This window comes from Dendrobates tinctorius, unplaced genomic scaffold, assembly GCF_039654945.1.
Source record: "Dendrobates tinctorius isolate UK_male_01 unplaced genomic scaffold, ASM3965494v1 ptg000023l, whole genome shotgun sequence".
Taxonomy (NCBI): domain Eukaryota; kingdom Metazoa; phylum Chordata; class Amphibia; order Anura; family Dendrobatidae; genus Dendrobates; species Dendrobates tinctorius.
Window position 1 is genome coordinate 3,858,194 of NW_027361691.1, and position 19,554 is coordinate 3,877,747.

The following is a 19,554-nucleotide window of genomic DNA, read 5'->3' on the forward strand; positions in this document are numbered from 1 at the left end:
TGGACTTCTTCCATATCTTTTCTGCTTTTTCCATATTGTCAGCAGTTTTGTCTGGTCATTTTAATCTCTGTTCATAAATCAATAGCACAGATGAAAAGACATTTTGTAATATATCTTTTTAGAGAAATTGCTTCTTTTAACTCCTGGACTGATTTTTCATTCTCAATTCACTGGTAAAATCCTTCTTCTGGAAATACAGACTTCCCCATTATGAAGATGGGAGATGCCAGTTGGTGCTTATAAAGTTCTATGGAGAAGTGTAACTTTTGTTTCATTAGAACTTGGAGTAGCATTTACGTGTGTTCCTCCTTCCTCCCTAGAATGTCTGTGTGTTTCTCTACCTCCCTTGGATGTCTATGTGTTCCTCTAGCTCCTCCTTAGAATGTCTGTGTGTTCCTCTAGCTCCTCCCTAGAATGTCTGTGTGTTCCTCTAGCTCCTCCCTAGAATGTCTGTGTGTTCCTCTAGCTCCTCCCTAGAATGTGTGTGTTCCTCTAGCTCCTCCCTAGGATGTCTGTATGTTCTTCTAGCTCCTCCTTAGAATGTCTGTGTGTTCCTCTAGCTCCTCCTTAGAATGGCTGTGTGTTCCTCTAGCTCCTCCCTTGGATGTCTGTGTGTTCCTCTAGCTCCTCCTTAGAAAGTCTGTGTGTTCCTCTAGCTCCTCCTTAGCATGTCTGTGTGTTCCTCTAACTCCTCCTTTGAATATCTGTGTGTTCCTCTAGCTCCTCCCTAGAATGTCTGTATGTTCTTCTAGCTCCTCCTTAGAATGTCTGTGTGTTCCTCTAGCTCCTCCTTAGAATGGCTGTGTTCCTCTAGCTCCTCCCTTGGATGTCTATGTGTTCCTCTAGCTCCTCCCTTGGATGTCTGTGTGTTCCTCTAGCTCCTCCTTAGGCCTGTTTCACACATCAGTTTTTTCTTTCAGTTGTAGTCCGCGAAAATGGCGGAAAACGGATCCGCCTGCGTACGGACATCAACGTGTGCCACTGGACCATTTTTTTTTACGGATCCGGCGAAGGAAGAAATTTAAAGGAGAGAGAGAGATTTTTTCTCAGCCGCCAGATCGGGATTAGGGCTAAATTTACTACAAACGCGATTCTGCTGTGCATACGCAGTGTAAAGTGTGGATTCAGCCAGCCAGAAAAACATTGCATTGTCCGTCCAGTCTTGTCAGCGGACGCCAAAATCTTGGCGGATCCGCAAAAAAATGGATCCAACGGATGCCCATCCGTCAAGATCCGCCGGTAATGCAAGTCTATGGGGAAAAAAACGGATCCGCCAAAAAAAATGGCAGATCCGTTTTTTTTGCAAATCGGCGGATCTTGACTGATGGAGACAAACGGAAGTGTGAAACAGGCCTTAGAATGTCTTTGTGTTCCGCTAGCTGCTCCCTAGAATGTCTGTGTGATCCTCTAGCTCCTCCCTAGAATGTCTGTGTGTTCCTCTAGCTCCTCCCTAGAATGTTTGCGTGATCCTCTAGCTCCTCCCTAGAATGTCTGTGTGATCCTCTAGCTCCTCCCTAGAATGTTTGTGTGTTCCTCTATCTCCTCCCTAGGATGTCTGTGTGTTCCTCTAGCTCCGTGTGTGTGTGTATATGGGCACAGGACTATGGTATCGTGGATATGTATGATGGGTATATGGGCACTTGACTATGGGATGGCAAATATGTGTGATGGGTATATGGGCACTCGACTATGGGATGGAGGATATGTATGATGGGTATATGGGCATGGGACTATGAGATGAAGGATGTGTGATGGGTATATGGGCACTCGACTATGGAATGGAGGATATGTATGACGGGTATATGGGCACGGGCCTATGGGATCGTGGATATGTATGATGGGTATATGGGCACTTGACTATGGGATGGCAAATATGTATGATGGGTATATGGGCATGGGACTATGGGATGGAGGATGTGTGATGGGTATATGGGCATGGGACTATGGGATGGAGGATGTGTGATGGGTATATGGGCACTCGACTATGGGATGGAGGATATGTATGATCGGTATATGGGCACGGGCCTATGGGATCGTGGATATGTATGATGGGTATATGGGCACGGGACTATGGGATGGAGGATAATTAAAATTTGCTATAACTAACCACAGTTAGTTACTATGCCCGGGCAGCGCCGGGCTCTTCAGCTAATATATATATACATACAGTGGGGCAAAAAAGTATTTAGTCAGTCAGCAATAGTGCAAGTTCCACCACTTAAAAAGATGAGAGGCGTCTGTAATTTACATCATAGGTAGACCTCAACTATGGGAGACAAACTGAGAAAAAAAAATCCAGAAAATCACATTGTCTGTTTTTTTTTCATTTTATTTGCATATTATGGTGGAAAATAAGTATTTGGTCAGAAACAAGCAATCGAGATTTCTGGCTCTCACAGACCTGTAACTTCTTCTTTAACAGTCTCCTCTTTCCTCCACTCATTACCTGTAGAAATGGCACCTGTTTAAACTTGTTATCAGTATAAAAAGACACCTGTGCACACCCTCAAACAGTCTGACTCCAAACTCCACTATGGTGAAGACCAAAGAGCTGTCAAAGGACACCAGAAACAAAATTGTAGCCCTGCACCAGGCTGGGAAGACTGAATCTGCAATAGCCAACCAGCTTGGAGTGAAGAAATCAACTGTGGGAGCAATAATTAGAAAATGGAAGACATACAAGACCACTGATAATCTCCCTCGATCTGGTGCTCCACGCAAAATCCCACCCCGTGGGGTCAGAATGATCACAAGAACGGTGAGCAAAAATCCCAGAACCACGCGGGGGGACCTAGTGAATGAACTGCAGAGAGCTGGGACCAATGTAACAAGGCCTACCATAAGTAACACACTACGCCACCATGGACTCAGATCCTGCAGTGCCAGACGTGTCCCACTGCTTAAGCCTGTACATGTCCGGGCCCGTCTGAAGTTTACTAGAGAGCATTTGGATGATCCAGAGGAGTTTTGGGAGAATGTCCTATGGTCTGATGAAACCAAACTGGAACTGTTTGGTAGAAACACAACTTGTCGTGTTTGGAGAAAAAAGAATACTGAGTTGCATCCATCAAACACCATACCTACTGTAAAGCATGGTGGTGGAAACATCATGCTTTGGGGCTGTTTCTCTGCAAAGGGGCCAGGACGACTGATCCGGGTACATGAAAGAATGAATGGGGCCATGTATCGTGAGATTTTGAGTGCAAACCTCCTTCCATCAGCAAGGGCATTGATGATGAAACGTGGCTGGGTCTTTCAACATTACAATGATCCAAAGCACACCGCCAGGGCAACGAAGGAGTGGCTTCGTAAGAAGCATTTCAAGGTCCTGGAGTGGCCTAGCCAGTCTCCAGATCTCAACCCTATAGAAAACCTTTGGAGGGAGTTGAAAGTCCGTGTTGCCAAGCGAAAAGCCAAAAACATCACTGCTCTAGAGGAGATCTGCATGGAGGAATGGGCCAACATACCAACAACAGTGTGTGGCAACCTTGTGAAGACTTACAGAAAACGTTTGACCTCTGTCATTGCCAACAAAGGATATATCACAAAGTATTGAGATGAAATTTTGTTTCTGACCAAATACTTATTTTCCACCATAATATGCAAATAAAATGAAAAAAAAAACAGACAATGTGATTTTCTGGATTTTTTTTTCTCAGTTTGTCTCCCATAGTTGAGGTCTACCTATGATGTAAATTACAGACGCCTCTCATCTTTTTAAGTGGTGGAACTTGCACTATTGCTGACTGACTAAATACTTTTTTGCCCCACTGTATATATATAGTTGTCCCTCTTCTCTTAAAGGGGTGATCTGACATCTGATGACGTTGAGTCTGCACATACCTGTCCAGATGCGTGCATGGTCATCAGGAATCCTGAGAAGTATGCGCAACTGCGACATCATTAGCACTGCTCATCCCCTGATGCAAAAGTGAGCAACTCCAAACAACCCCTTTAAGAAAAATCTGCAACGCCTGCGATCATCCGCCGCTTCCAACCTAGGATGCATGAGAGGGGAATGATAAATGCACCCCACTTTGATCTCCATGGCTTTACATAGGACTGCAAATAACCCTAGCGGTGCAGTTACGTGATACACTCAGCTCTGCTACCTCTCCATCACACTTTGAAGCATGGCCGATATATGTGACCTGGTGGAGTAATCAGGATGCCCGGGCATTAGCCGCTCACTCATGCGCTTGATTGCTATCTGTGTAAGTCGCTCCTGGGAGAAATTTTACCATTAAACATGTGAAAATGACCTGTCAACGGCGCTCAATATTCACTCACTGCATCGGATTGATCTGCGGTGGAGCAGGGAGCGACCACAACCTTATGTGCAGCGTGTATAGCATCCATATAGCCCATTTTAATACCTCCAATCTTTGCAGACCCAAAGCCCCTATTAATCCAACGACTGGCGGTCCAGATTTCTTAAAGGGACAGTACCCCAACTCAATATTCAATGCAGCGTCCCCTGAACTGCCCAGAGAAGGTTAAGGGAATAATTTCCCACATGGGGACGCTTCTAGCACAGAAGGAGTTAAATGATTTGGATACCACCGCGGTTAGCAAGCAAAGTGTCGAGGGATCGATGCAGCGAATCAATAGGCATCTCCCTGCCTTTAAAGGCCAGTCCTGTGCGAGAGGGTGGAAAGTACATTTTGGCTGCACGCTGTAGGGGAGCGCTGTACAAATTATTAGCAGTATTTACATATATGCAAATGATCAGCTTATCTGCATATATACACCACTCAGCTAGAATTATGGAGAACTCTCCATTTGTAAACTGCTCCAGGTCTCTCATTTGTGAAGGCGCCATCTCCCAACAGCAATTATAAGATCTCTCCACAGGTGATCAATGGGATTTAGATCTGGACTCATTGCTGGCCACTTCAGAACTCTCCAGCACTTTGTTTCCATCCATTTCTGGGGGCTTCTTGAAGTATGTTTAGGGTCATTGTCCTGCTGGAAGACCCATGACCTAGGATGTAAACCCAGCTTTCTCACACTGGGCACTACATTGCGAACAAAATCCTTTGGTAATCTAGATTTTATGATGCCTTGCACACAGTCAAGGCACCCAGTGTCACCAGAGGCAGCAAAACAACCCCAAAACATCTTTGAACCTCCACCATATTTCACTGTAGGTACTGTGTTCTTTTCTTTGTAGGCTTCATTCCATTTTTGGCGAGCAGTAGAATGATGTGCTTTACCAAAAAAGCACTATCTTGGTCTCAAGATGCTTTTCCAGAGGGATTTTGGCTTAAATACAATTTGGCAAACTGAAGTCTAGCTTTATGTCTCTGTGTCAGCAGAGGGGTCCTCCTGGGTCTCCTGCCAATGTTTTATGTCATTCAAATGTCGACAGATAGTTTGCGTCGACACTGATGCCCCCTGAGCCTGCAGGATAGCTTGAATTTCTTTGGAACTGGATTGTGGCTGCTTATCCACTATCCAGACTTTCCTGTGTTGCAATCTTACATCAATTTTTCTCTACCATCCATGTCCAGGGAGATTAGCTACAGCACCATGGGTTGTAAACTTCTTGATTTATGTAGTGCACCGTGAACAAAGCTCTAAGATCTCTGGAGATGGACTTGTAACCTTCATATTGTTGATATATTCAACGATTTTGGCTCTCAAGTCCTCAGACAGTTCTCTTCTCTTTCTGTTCTCCATGGTTAGTGTGGCACACACAGACATACAATGCAAAGACTGCATTAACTTTTCCTCTTTTTATCTGGTTTCAGGTGTGATTTTTATATTGCCCACACCTGTTACTTGCCCCAGGGGAGTTTGAACGAGCATCACATGCTTGAAACAAAGTTGTTTACCCATAATTTTGGAGATATGCCAACAAATTTTTCCACCCATTTTTTAGGGGTTTGTGTTAAATGATATCCAATATGCCCTTTTTTCTCTCTTTTTTTTTTGTTTCAATATACACAAAGGAAATAAACATGTTTATTAGAAAACATGGGGAATTGCGATAATTTTCTGGGAAAAATACTTCATTTTCTGAAACAGTTTCAAGGGTGCCAACACTTTCGGCCATGACTGTAGCTAAAATTTGAAAAACGTTTTTCAATATATCTTTCTCATGCTGAGCTATGATCCATTGAAGGTACAGGACCCGAAGCGCGGGGCTGCACTACTGATAGATTGTGATGTCATCGCGTCCCTTCGGATTTTTATCATTTGTGATTTCTACATATATCAATGTCCGCACATACACACTAGTAAATTTCACACAGGCACCTCAGGAAGGATTTTGATATGATGTCAACAGAATCTCTCAGTGGTGCAGCCTCAGGCTTTAAGCCTGTAATTTCCATTGAGCAGATCTCAGGTTTCCTTGATTGTCGTATAATTGGAAGCTTTATCTCAGACGCTGGGTACTTTCTCAATAGACATTTGCCCCAAACCCTTTTACTTAGGAATGAAGTAGAGTGCGTCTCCCACACCATGGAAGTCGTAATAACAAATTCTGAGATCACAGGACATAAAACAGATCCACACAACCCCCTAAAGCTATGAGCCAAAAAACAAATCACACAGGGGAGGAGTAGAGGCTTGTCTTATCTGAGGACGCCAGGCTTTAGGTAAAAGGACACATAGAAGACATTCCCTACACTGCAAGATAAAACATACAGAGGCCCAGCAAAGCCCTTCATTTACAGGAGGACTCTAATTTATGGGCTTGGGTGCAACAACATTAGTCCTGCTCTATTCCTCTACTCGGAATCAGTACAGGGTAAGTAATGCACAGTGACTGCTCCAGCAGAATAGAGAGTGCAGCTCTGGAGTATAATACAGGATGTAACTCAGGATCAGTAATGTAATGTATGTACACAGTGACTGCACCAGCAGAATAGTGAGTGCAGCTCTGGGGTATAATACAGGATGTAACTCAGGATCAGTAATGTAATGTTTGTACACAGTGACTGCACCAGCAGAATAGTGAGTGCAGCTCTGGAGTATAATACAGGATGTAACTCAGGATCAGTAATGTAATGTATGTACACAGTGACTGCACCAGCAGAATAGTGAGTGCAGCTCTGGAGTATAATACAGGATGTAACTCAGGATCAGTAATGTAATGTATGTACACAGTGACTGCACCAGCAGAATAGTGAGTGCAGCTCTGGGGTATAATACAGGATGTAACTCAGGATCAGTAATGTAATGTATGTACACAGTGACTGCACCAGCAGAATAGTGAGTGCAGCTCTGGGGTATAATACAGGATGTAACTCAGGATCAGTAATGTAATGTATGTACACAGTGACTGCACCAGCAGAATAGTGAGTGCAGCTCTGGGGTATAATACAGGATGTAACTCAGGATCAGTAATGTAATGTATGTACACAGTGACTGCACCAGCAGAATAGTGAGTGCAGCTCTGGAGTATAATACAGGATGTAACTCAGGATCAGTAATGTAATGTATGTACACAGTGACTGCACCAGCAGAATAGTGAGTGCAGCTCTGGGGTATAATACAGGATGTAACTCAGGATCAGTAATGTAATGTATGTACACAGTGACTGCACCAGCAGAATAGTGAGTGCAGCTCTGGGGTATAATACAGGAGGTAACTCAGGATCAGTAATGTAATGTATGTACACAGTGACTGCACCAGCAGAATAGTGAGTGCAGCTCTGGGGTATAATACAGGATGTAACTCAGGATCAGTAATGTAATGTATGTACACAGTGATTGCACCAGCAGAATAGTGAGTGCAGCTCTGGAATATAATACAGGATGTAACTCAGGATCAGTAATGTAATGTATGTACACAGTGATTGCACCAGCAGAATAGTGAGTGCAGCTCTGGAGTATAATACAGGATGTAACTCAGGATCAGTAATGTAATGTATGTACACAGTGACTGCACCAGCAGAATAGTGAGTGCAGCTCTGGGGTATAATACAGGATGTAACTCAGGATCAGTAATGTAATGTATGTACACAGTGACTGCACCAGCAGAATAGTGAGTGCAGCTCTGGGGTATAATACAGGAGGTAACTCAGGATCAGTAATGTAATGTATGTACACAGTGACTGCACCAGCAGAATAGTGAGTGCAGCTCTGGGGTATAATACAGGATGTAACTCAGGATCAGTAATGTAATGTATGTACACAGTGATTGCACCAGCAGAATAGTGAGTGCAGCTCTGGGGTATAATACAGGATGTAACTCAGGATCAGTAATATAATGTATGTACACAGTGACTGCACCAGCAGAATAGTGAGTGCAGCTCTGGGGTATAGTACATTATCATAAGTCATGTTGGTGCAGGGATGGGTACATGACATGATATTTTGCATTTCTATGTCTTCGCCCATTATAACCAGGCCCTTGCCATCTTCCTCCGCAATGCAGGCCCATGACTGTGCAGCGTGATTAATATTACATGTGCAGCAGTCAGGCGCTTACACGCAGCTTCTATGACAAGGATCACATCGTGCTGTAGGGAACCTCTCTCCATATCTGGTGTCATCCGCTGCTGATATAACCGGCCCCGACACTTAGAACACACGGATTCCTTCTTCTCTCCTCTCTCCCTTTCTGCAATGTCAGGGCGATCACTGCACAATGCTGTAAGAGAAGACTAAACCGCGCGGGTACAAAGTGACGACTCTGGGGCCACGCTTACATTCTTGCAAATTAAAGGGAAACTGACATGGATACACTTAAGTGGAAAGAAACGTGTTCTGAATGACGCTCTCATTGACATGTACGGAGTATTAACCCTTAAAGGGGATGCTATTAAAAAGGCAATACTGGGGCAAGAGCCAACGCTTGACTATATATATAGGTGCTCTTCAAATGCAAGTGGATCCGACAGCTCTCCTGTATTAGCAACGTAAAAAAGCTAAAGCAAACTCTGCATGGTGAGGCCTCCGTTATGCCTCCTGGGAGGCGTGTGCATAAACTGACAACGCGTTTTTACCATGAACATGCAATATTTTATGAGGTCTTGATGCATGTACTATTAGGTGTAGGAATAGGGTGTGTTTTTAGTGTATTTCCACTCCAAAAGCATCCCCCAAAAAACATCAAAATCGGGTGGACGTACCGCAACGGGCGGGAGGAGGCCGGTTACATACATCCTGTTGTTTAGTTATCCAAGGACTAAAGTTGGCTTTGCTGAATGACATATTACAACACTTTTTTACTAACCTATATACACTCTGCTTAATGAAAGAAGGGAGAGCAGGGGTTATGAATATTTACGATGCCCAGGTGACTTTGTGACAAAATGATAGCGCCTTTGATGCTAAAAATGGCTACATCTGGACCCAATTACCAGGGAATGAGGAGCACAATCAGCTGGTATAGCAGACGGGTGGCGGGTTTAGTAATCCTGATGCATCACTGACAACAAGAAACGCAGCCCTGACACCCTGGATTACCACAGTGTACAGGAACGGGCCTAATCGATCTCGCCATCATGTCACATTGACCATTCATTTACTGCAGGGAGCGGCGGGCATTGTGTCAGACTGTGGGCGGCAGACAATGCCAAGAAAAGAAGGCACCAGTACGTCTTCTGTATAGCACTACGGTTGGTTCTGCGCTCACCCCCACTCACGCCCAAAAAAATAAACTGTCCCTTTTGGGACCGGTACACCTGAAGTTTGCAAAACCAAAACAACCCTGGCAAATCCAGTAGGGGAAATAAGTATTTGATCCCTTGCTGATTTTGTAAGTTTGCCCATTGACAAATACATGAACTGTCTATAATTTCAAGGGGAGGTGAATTTTAACATTGAGAGATAGAATATCAAAAATAAAATCCAGAAAATCACATTGTATAAATTATATAAATTTATTTGCATTTTGCAGTGAGAAATAAGTATTTGATACTTTACCAACCATTAAGAGTTCTGGCTCCTACAGACCAGTCAGACGCCCCTATTCAACTCATTACCTGCATTAAAGACAGCTGTCTTACATAGTCAACTTTATAAAAGACTCGATGAATCAGTCAGACTCTAACCTCTACAACATGGGCAAGACCAAAGAGCTTTCTAAGGATGTGAAGGACAAGATCATAGACCTGCACAAAGCTGGAATGGGCTACAAAACCATAAGTAAGACGCTGGGTGAGAAGGAGACAATTGCTGGCGCAATAGTAAGAAAATGGAAGAAATATAAAATGACTGTCAATCGACATCGATCTGGGGCACCAAGCAAAATCTCACCTCGTGGGGTATCCTTGATCATGAGGAAGGTGAGGGATCACCCTAAAACTACATGGGGGGAACTTGTTAATGATCTCAAGGCAGCTGGGACCACAGTCACCAAGAAAATCATTGCTAACACATTACACTCTGTACAGGTTTAATATCCTGCAGTGCCCGCAAGGTCCCCTGCTCAAGAAGGCACATGTGCAGGCCCGTCTGAAGTCTGTCATTGAACACATGGATGATTTTGTGAGTGATTGGGAGAAGGTGCTGTGGTCAGATGAGACAAAAATTGAGCTCTTTGGCATTAACTCAACTGGCTGTGCTTGGAGGAAGAGAAATGCTGCCTGCGACCCAAAGAACACCATCCCCACTGTCAAGCATGGAGGTGGAAACATTATGTTTTGGGTGTGTTTTTCTGCTAATGGCACAGGACTACTTCACAGCATCAATGGGAGAATGGATGGAGCCATGTACCGTAAAATCCTGAGTGACAACCTCCTTCCCCCCGACAGGACATTAAAAATGGGTCGTGGCTGGGTGTTCCAGCAAGACAATAACCCAAAACATACAGCCAAGGCAACAAAGGAGTGGCTCAAAAAGAAGCACATTAAGGTCATGGAGTGGCCTAACCATTCTTCAGACCTTAATCCCATAGAAAACTTATGGAGGGAGTTGAAGCTCCGAGTTGCCAAGAGAAAGCCACAAAATCCTAATGATTAAGAGATGATCTGTAAAGAGGAGAGGAGCAAAATACCTCCTGACATGTGCGCAAACCTCATCATCAACTACAAAAACGTCTGACTGCTGTGCTTGCCAACAAGGGTTTTCCCCACCAAGTATTGTCTTGTTTTCCAGAGGGATCAAATACTTATTTCTCACTGCAAAATGCAAATAGATTTATATAATTTACACAATGTGATTTTCTGGATTTTATTTTTGATATTCTATCTCTCAATGTTAAAATTAACCTCCCCTTAATATTAGACTGTTCATGTCTCTGTCAGTTGGAAAACTTACAAAATCAGCAAGGGATCGAATATTTGTTTCCCCCACCGTAATATATATATATATATATATATACATGATTTTTAGACAGGGCAACTGGCTAATTCTTAGACCTGACAGTCTCAAAATGTGCCTAAGGCCTGTTTCACATCTCCGTTATTTTGACGGGAGGCAAATCCGCCAGAGGGGTGAAAAACAGATCCACCTCCGTCATGGGCTAAACGGATGCTACAGGATCCGTGTTGTGTACGGATCCACTGGAGGGAAAATTTAAAGGAACCGTGGCCTGGAAAGAAGAGAGAGAGAGAGAGAATTTTTTTTCTTTGCACGGCTGTTCCGGAACGCCATTCAGGGGTTAAAAGCCCTGCTCCAGCGAATCTGCCGGGCATGCGCAATAGAAATTAGCGGACCGTCGCTCGGAAAAAGCGTTGCAGAGTCCGTCCCATCCGCCCGGGAGATGCTAAAATTTTGACGGATCCGGCAAAAAACGTGTGGGGTGGACAACCATCAGTCAAGATCCGCCGCTAATGTAAGTCTATGGCGGATCAAAAAACGGAGGTGTGAAACAGGCCTAAGTGCTTGATGCTGTTTGGTAAATCTGCCTAATTTTAAGACCAGTCTCAGGTCTAAGTTTACACCAGCTATTAGTTGTCTTATCTTGTGCCAGAAATGTGTGGCTAAATTTGGTGCATTGGGTCACTCAAAAGGTTACACCCCTTTCTCAAAAAGCCACACCCATCATTGCCTAGGCCACACCCTGTAGCTGAACAAGTCATAGCAAGAGTACTAAAAAAGCATCACAAATCATGCAAGACAGGTTTTTGGCCCAAATTACATGAGAAATGTGACGCATTTAGCTGGATAAATTTGCACTATTGAGTCTATAAACATTACGTGGAGGAAATCCTCAGGCAATGTACTGTATTTTTTACCCATTCAAAGAAAATAAAGTCTGCTTCCCCCGTCTTCCCACAGAAAGCTTGTGAGTCCTACCTCACAACTGGATGAGAACAAGCTTGTGAGTCCTGTCCCACCACCTCTAATAGAGAAAGTTTGTAAGTCCTGTCCTCCCCAACTCATAGACAATGCCTGTAGTCCTGCTTCCTCCTCCCATTCAGAGAAAGCTTGTGAGTCCTGTCGCAATCCCAGAGAAAGCTTGTGAGGCGGTCCCAACCCCACTCAGAGAAAGCTTGTGAGTCCTGCCCTCCCCCACTCATAGAGAAAGCTTGCGAGTCCTGTCCTCCCCCACTCATAGAGAAAGCTTGTAAGTTGGATGGACCCAGAAGTAACCAAGAATGAACCTACCTACTGTAATTCTACAGTTAAGTCTAGGGAGGACATTCCCTTTAAGATGAAGACCCTGCACTCAAAACTGAACTTACACAATATAAACCACCAGGTGGCGCTGTATAAGAAACCGCCTCACTTTACAGCAGCTGGAAAGAGCTCTATCTAGCAGGGCTATGATTGCAATCCTCTGCAGTTCTAATAATTATAAAAAAAATAAATTATATATATATATATATATATATTTATATACACACACATCTATATACTGTATATCTTGGTGTTTCACTTCTTTCCATTTCCCTTTTTTGTATATTCGTTCCTGTTAAGCAAAAACTTTTATAAGGAGCCGGCAGAATAATAAGTCAGACAGCTCCTCAGGAGCGGGGACGGACGTGCTTCACGCTTCATAGGGCACCATACAAATAGCAGCCCGGGCTCATCAACATGACGACGGTGGTAAAGCACAGAATATTTGGCTTCATTTCCGGTAAAAAACCATAGGGGTCACTAATTATTTCTACTCATCCATGCAAAACGGTAACAAAAAAAAAAAAAAAAAAGTCAAAGCAAAAAGGTTTATTGATTCATTTCACAGAGCCGGAGAAGCCTCCTGCGTGGAGCCCATGCTGAGCAGAGCCGACACCAGTCAATGAGTAACAATGAATTTGGCCAAAATAACAGAGGACAGGCGTCTAATAAAGCGAATCCCCCTACAACAACATTTCACCATACAATGCTCTGTGCGTAATATTCTCTGCTCACATCCAAAGCTGAGCGCAGCACACAGTGCAGCATGGTGGCATGCAACAAGAACACGCTGAGCTGGCAGCCACAACTAGGGGGAGCTAGCTACACATGTTTATATTGGCAATGTGTCATCAGAAAATGACCTATTGTTTTTATGTTAAATGTATTTTTAAAAAATGTTTGTTTTTTTCAATTTTCAATATCTTTATGAGTATATAAAAAACATACATTTTGCAATTTTCACACTGACAACTAAGTCTTATACTAGAATCACAATTACTGATCCTTACAGAAGAATTTACAGAAGTCATATAATCACAGTCTGAATAACAATGACTGAAAACACCTCTATATACAGTAGATAACACAGGATCCACCATTCCCAATAGGTGATGTCACAGCTCACCTCCTCCTCCTGTACTATCACTGATAACACCTCTATACTGTAGATAACACAGGATCCACCATTCACAATAGGTGATGTCACAGCTCACCTCCTCCTGTGCAATGACTGATAACATCTCTATATATAGTAGATAACACAGGATCCACCATTCCCAATAGGTGATGTCACAGCTCACCTCCTCCTGTACTATCACTGATAACACCTCTATACTATAGATAACACAGGATCCACCATTCACACTAGGTGATGTCACAGCTCACCTCCTCCTACTGTACTATCACTGATAACACCTCTATACTGTAGATAATACAGGATCCACCATTCACAATAGGTGATGTCACAGCTCACCTCCTCCTCCTGTGCAATGACTGATAACATCTCTATATATAGTAGATAACACAGGATCCACCATTCACAATAGGGGATGTCACAGCTCACCTCCTCCTCCTCCTCTACAATGACTGATAACACCTCTATATACAGTAGATAACACAGGATCCACCATTCACAATAGGTGATGTTACAGCTCACCTCCTCCTCCTGTATAATGACTGATGACACCTCTGTATACAGTAGATAACACAGGATCCATCATTCACAATAGGTGATGTCACATCTCACCTCCTCCTCATCCTGTACAATGACTGATAACATGTCTATATACAGTAGATAACACAGGATCCACCATTCACAATAGGTCATATCACAGCTCACCTCCTGTACAATGACTGATAACATGTCTATATACAGTAGATAACACAGGATCCACCATTCACAATAGGTGATGTCACAGCTCACTTCCTCCTCCTGTACAATGACTGATAACACCTCTATATACAGTAGATAACACAGGATTGACAATCGGTGGTGTCACAGCTCACCTTCTCCCTTCACAATGACCGATGCTCAGACTAGAGAATGCTCAGATGCTGTTATTATGACTTGTTTTTGTTGTTGGAGATCAGATAATATATTAGTAATGACCGTCCCTATAGTCCGCTGTCTTCTATGGCATCACAAAGGTTCCAATAGCCATATACAGTGGGGGAAAAAAGTATTTAGTCAGTCAGCAATAGTGCAAGTTCCACCACTTAAAAAGATGAGAGGCGTCTGTAATTTACATCATAGGTAGACCTCAACTATGGGAGACAAACTGAGAAAAAAAAATCCAGAACATCACATTGTCTGTTTTTTTTTCATTTTATTTGCATATTATGGTGGAAAATAAGTATTTGGTCAGAAACAAAATTTCATCTCAATACTTTGTGATATATCCTTTGTTGGCAATGACAGAGGTCAAACGTTTTTCTGTAAGTCTTCACAAGGTTGCCACACACTGTTGTTGGTATGTTGGCCCATTCCTCCATGCAGATCTCCTCTAGAGCAGTGATGTTTTTGGCTTTTCGCTTGGCAACACGGACTTTCAACTCCCTCCAAAGGTTTTCTATAGGGTTGAGATCTGGAGACTGGCTAGGCCACTCCAGGACCTTGAAATGCTTCTTACGAAGCCACTCCTTCGTTGCCCTGGCGGTGTGCTTTGGATCATTGTCATGTTGAAAGACCCAGCCACGTTTCATCTTCAATGCCCTTGCTGATGGAAGGAGGTTTGCACTCAAAATCTCACGATACATGGCCCCATTCATTCTTTCATGTACCCGGATCAGTCGTCCTGGCCCATTTGCAGAGAAACAGCCCCAAAGCATGATGTTTCCACCACCATGCTTTACAGTAGGTATGGTGTTTGATGGATGCAACTCAGTATTCTTTTTCCTCCAAACACGACAAGTTGTGTTTCTACCAAACAGTTCCAGTTTGGTTCCATCAGACCATAGGACATTCTCCCAAAACTCCTCTGGATCATCCAAATGCTCTCTAGCAAACTTCAGACGGGCCCGGACATGTACAGGCTTAAGCAGTGGGACACGTCTGGCACTGCAGGATCTGAGTCCATGGTGGCGTAGTGTGTTACTTATGTTAGGCCTTGTTACATTGGTCCCAGCTCTCTGCAGTTCATTCACTAGGTCCCCCCGCGTGGTTCTGGAATTTTTGCTAATCCGTTCTTGTGATCGTTCTGACCCCACGGGGTGGGATTTTGCGTGGAGCACCAGATCGAGGGAGATTATCAGTGGTCTTGTATGTCTTCCATTTTCTAATTATTGCTCCCACAGTTGATTTCTTCACTCCAAGCTGGTTGGCTATTGCAGATTCAGTCTTCCCAGCCTGGTGCAGGGCTACAATTTTGTTTCTGGTGTCCTTTGACAGCTCTTTGGTCTTCACCATAGTGGAGTTTGGAGTCGGACTGTTTGAGGGTGTGCACAGGTGTCTTTTTATACTGATAACAAGTTTAAACAGGTGCCATTACTACAGGTAATGAGTGGAGGAAAGAGGAGACTCTTAAAGAAGAAGTTACAGGTCTGTGAGAGCCAGAAATCTTGATTGCTTGTTTCTGACCAAATACTTATTTTCCACCATAATATGCAAATAAAATGAAAAAAAAACAGACAATGTGATTTTCTGGATTTTTTTTTCTCAGTTTGTCTCCCATAGTTGAGGTCTACCTATGATGTAAATTACAGACACCTCTCATCTTTTTAAGTGGTGGAACTTGCACTATTGCTGACTGACTAAATACTTTTTTTCCCCACTGTATAAGGATGTTACCGCGCATTAGAGATATAAAAAAAAGTGATCACAGGCGGCAGGGTTGTTTTATTCTGTTGTTTTTTTTTAGCTTCTATATCCTCAAAGAAGACCATTATATTCCGCCTGAAATGGCTGCTAACAGGGAACAATAGATTACATTCATCTATACAGCAAGTAGATAAAGTGGAAATTGTATGGAAACTTCTGTAAAGGATACCAGGAGGCGTCCCCTATATCAACTTATCAGATTTCAGCTCTGAAGTTCATTTTTTAATTAAATCTGGATATACAATGCTAAACCCAAAAAAAAAAAAGAGTTCTCCTTTAAATAGATTTTTTTTGGACGACAAGGTAGGAAATAATCAGGTCCCGGAGGATTCCAGCATCAGGAGAGATGACACGGAATGCTTAATGAGTGCTCTTTGGTTCCAAAACCTTCTGAGAGTAATGCGATGACTGTGCTGCTGCAGAACATCGCGTTTCGCTCAGATTCTTCCCAGAAGTGGTGACCGGTGCTGCGATGACTCATGACCCTCATGTACTTAGTCCTCTTGTCTTAGTTCATCACCTAATGTTTCTGATAAAGGGACATGGGTTGAACAGTCTGATTCACCGTTGTTTTGTCTCTAAAGGGCTGGTCTGGATTTATAGATACCCTATTACGTAAATGTAAACTAATGGTGGGCCGTATCCAGATATTGAGCCAGATTCGGAAGGATCTACTGCAAACAGTTTGTAATCACTGTCCTCCATGCCTAGAAAACCAGCTACCACAGATACACTCTAGAGGTGGTCACTATCCTAGGTCTTTAATGGAGACCTCTCCTACAGTCATTGCTACCTAACGGGCACCATTCTTCGATAACCAAGTCTTCTACTCAACCGGTTACTTCCTACTTCCCTTGTATCCTGCTATGTTCTGCTGCACCACTAAATTGGTCTACACCAGCAACTACCTAGCTTCGTGCCCACACTTCGACATTTTTCTGGAACATAAGGATCCCAGATAAACAAATGAACTCTCGGAAAAGTTGCCAAACTTCTTGGGCACTGAAGAAACCTCCTGAAACATCTCGGTAGGTTTCCTACATGTGACGCCGGCATGCTCGATCTTCATACAGTTGTAGCGTCCAAACACACACTCAAGGGGTGGGAACGAGGTGTGGAAGAAGTGGTCTGGAAAAGATGGTGGCTATGCAAAAAAAATATTACGGCACTCAAATATTTCCCGCAAGGCAAGTAAAAAATGTTGTCAAGAAGTCCATGGTCAAGCTGCCTGTATTCGACCATCTAGGATACATCTTCTCTGCCTCAAATGAGGGTCAACGATCAAGATACTGGCAACTTGAAAAAAAAATTGGACAATTCAAGGTTCCAAAATATGCAAAAGGATCAGATCAAGGTATATGTGGTGCATTGGGCAACCAAAGAGTAACTGATTGACATGACCTACACAACCGAAAAAGACTTGGGTTGAGGCTCTTCTCCAGGTAAAGCAGTTGAACTTCTTCGGTGGTGTCAAGGACCTAAGACTATTTAGATTTCTAACTCTCAACTCTACGAAAATGCCGAGGAATAGCTAGATAATAGATCGATAGATAGATAGATAGATAAATGTGGGAAACCAGGGGATTTTGGTGGAGAAATGTTGGACCTACAGATGAAATACTATTTATCTCCTTTCTTCCCAAAGGATATATCGAGGCTTCTCCGGAGAAGGCAGCGTGTTACAATTTCTCTTCTTCTATTCCCAGCACGGGCTTTACCTCATATCGAAGCAATAAAAAGACTCATTTTCACAATGTTTATACAGAGCAAGGAAAGAACTGGGCATAATTCTCCGGTAGCCGAGCTGCAATCACAAAACCTGCTGCGACATCAATCTTCTAAACATAAAATACACAAAAAAAAAATCCCGAAGTTGGAGACAAAACAATCGCACCAAAGCGTGAGAATATCAACATTAGACCGAACCTAGCCAACTGGAACTGCGACTCAATGGGGACTATGTACAGAGCCGTCCTCTGATGTCGAATGTCTGTCTGCAAGGAAAGAACTAGACCTAATACAGAGTTACTTAAAGGGCACAACTTGGGGGTGGGGGACTGGCTTTTCGCAAAATTCACACTTGGACTTCAATGCTAACCATTTACATACACACCCAAAGAGTTTATCAGAGGAAGATGGCTTCATCTGTCACGCCCATTGGCGACCGCATGATGCAGTGCTTATGCGTTGTCATGTAAGGCAATAACTTGCTGCAAAATCTGAGCTGATAACTCTTGTCTCATTTCTCTACACCATCTTTTAAACCCCTTGCCGATGGATTTAGGTTTGTCTAAATAATGTAGCTTGGCTAACGGAAGCCTCCTAGATATCCCACATCTCTCAACTTAGGGTACAGCAGTCATTTTTGCAGCCATGGAGTTGGCCACTGGCCCAAACTGTGTGCTCTACTCTCTGCTCCAAGCAGAGGAAGTTGTTCCTCGGCATCGGAGGAGCACAGGTGGCACTAGTAAATCTGACCGGATCTAGCATTCTGGCCAGTTTTAGGGCAGCACTTACAAGCTCTATAGAAAAGAGCTTGTAAATACTGCAGCAGTGGCCAGAGGCCAGTCACAAAGTCACCCGGGTATCATGAAATGATCATATCTTTCTTGAGTCTATTTGTTTTCTATGGTTTCTCTTGTTAGATTTTACAGGAACACCAAAGATCCAGTTGGAAGAATGTCTCAAGTGAGGTACCACAGGGCTCTGTCCTGGGCCCTGTATTGTTCAACATCTTTATCAACGATTTAGATGAAGGAATTGAGGGTAAACTGATTAAATTTGCTGATGACACAAAGCTAGGAGGGATAGCTAATACTAGAGAAGAGAGAGGATTCAAAAAGATATAAATAAACTGGAGCAGTGGGCAGCAACTAACAGAATGGTTTTTAATAGGGAGAAATGCAAAGTACTACATCTGGGCAATAAAAATGAAAAGAGCATATATAGAATGGCAGGAATAGGGCTAAGTGACAGCACATGTGAAAAAGACTTGGGTATACTAATAGATCACAGACTGAATATGAGTCAACAGTGTGATGCAGCAGCAAAAAAGGCAAATACAATTCTGGGATGTATTAACAGAAGCATACAGTCTAGATCACGTGAAGTCATTATTTCCCTCTACTCCTCTTTGGTCAGACCTCATCTCGAATACTGTATCCAGTTTTGGGCGCCACATTTTAAAAAAGACGTCAAAAACTGGATCAAGTTCAG

At 43.2% G+C, this 19,554-nt stretch overlaps 1 protein-coding gene across 3 annotated transcripts in view; it reads right to left on the reverse strand.

Annotated features, from left to right (window-relative positions):
- Positions 1-19,554, reverse strand: part of RAB30 (RAB30, member RAS oncogene family) — a 202,609-nt gene that overhangs the window by 46,485 nt on the left and 136,570 nt on the right. The gene's annotated exons all lie outside the window — the stretch shown is intronic.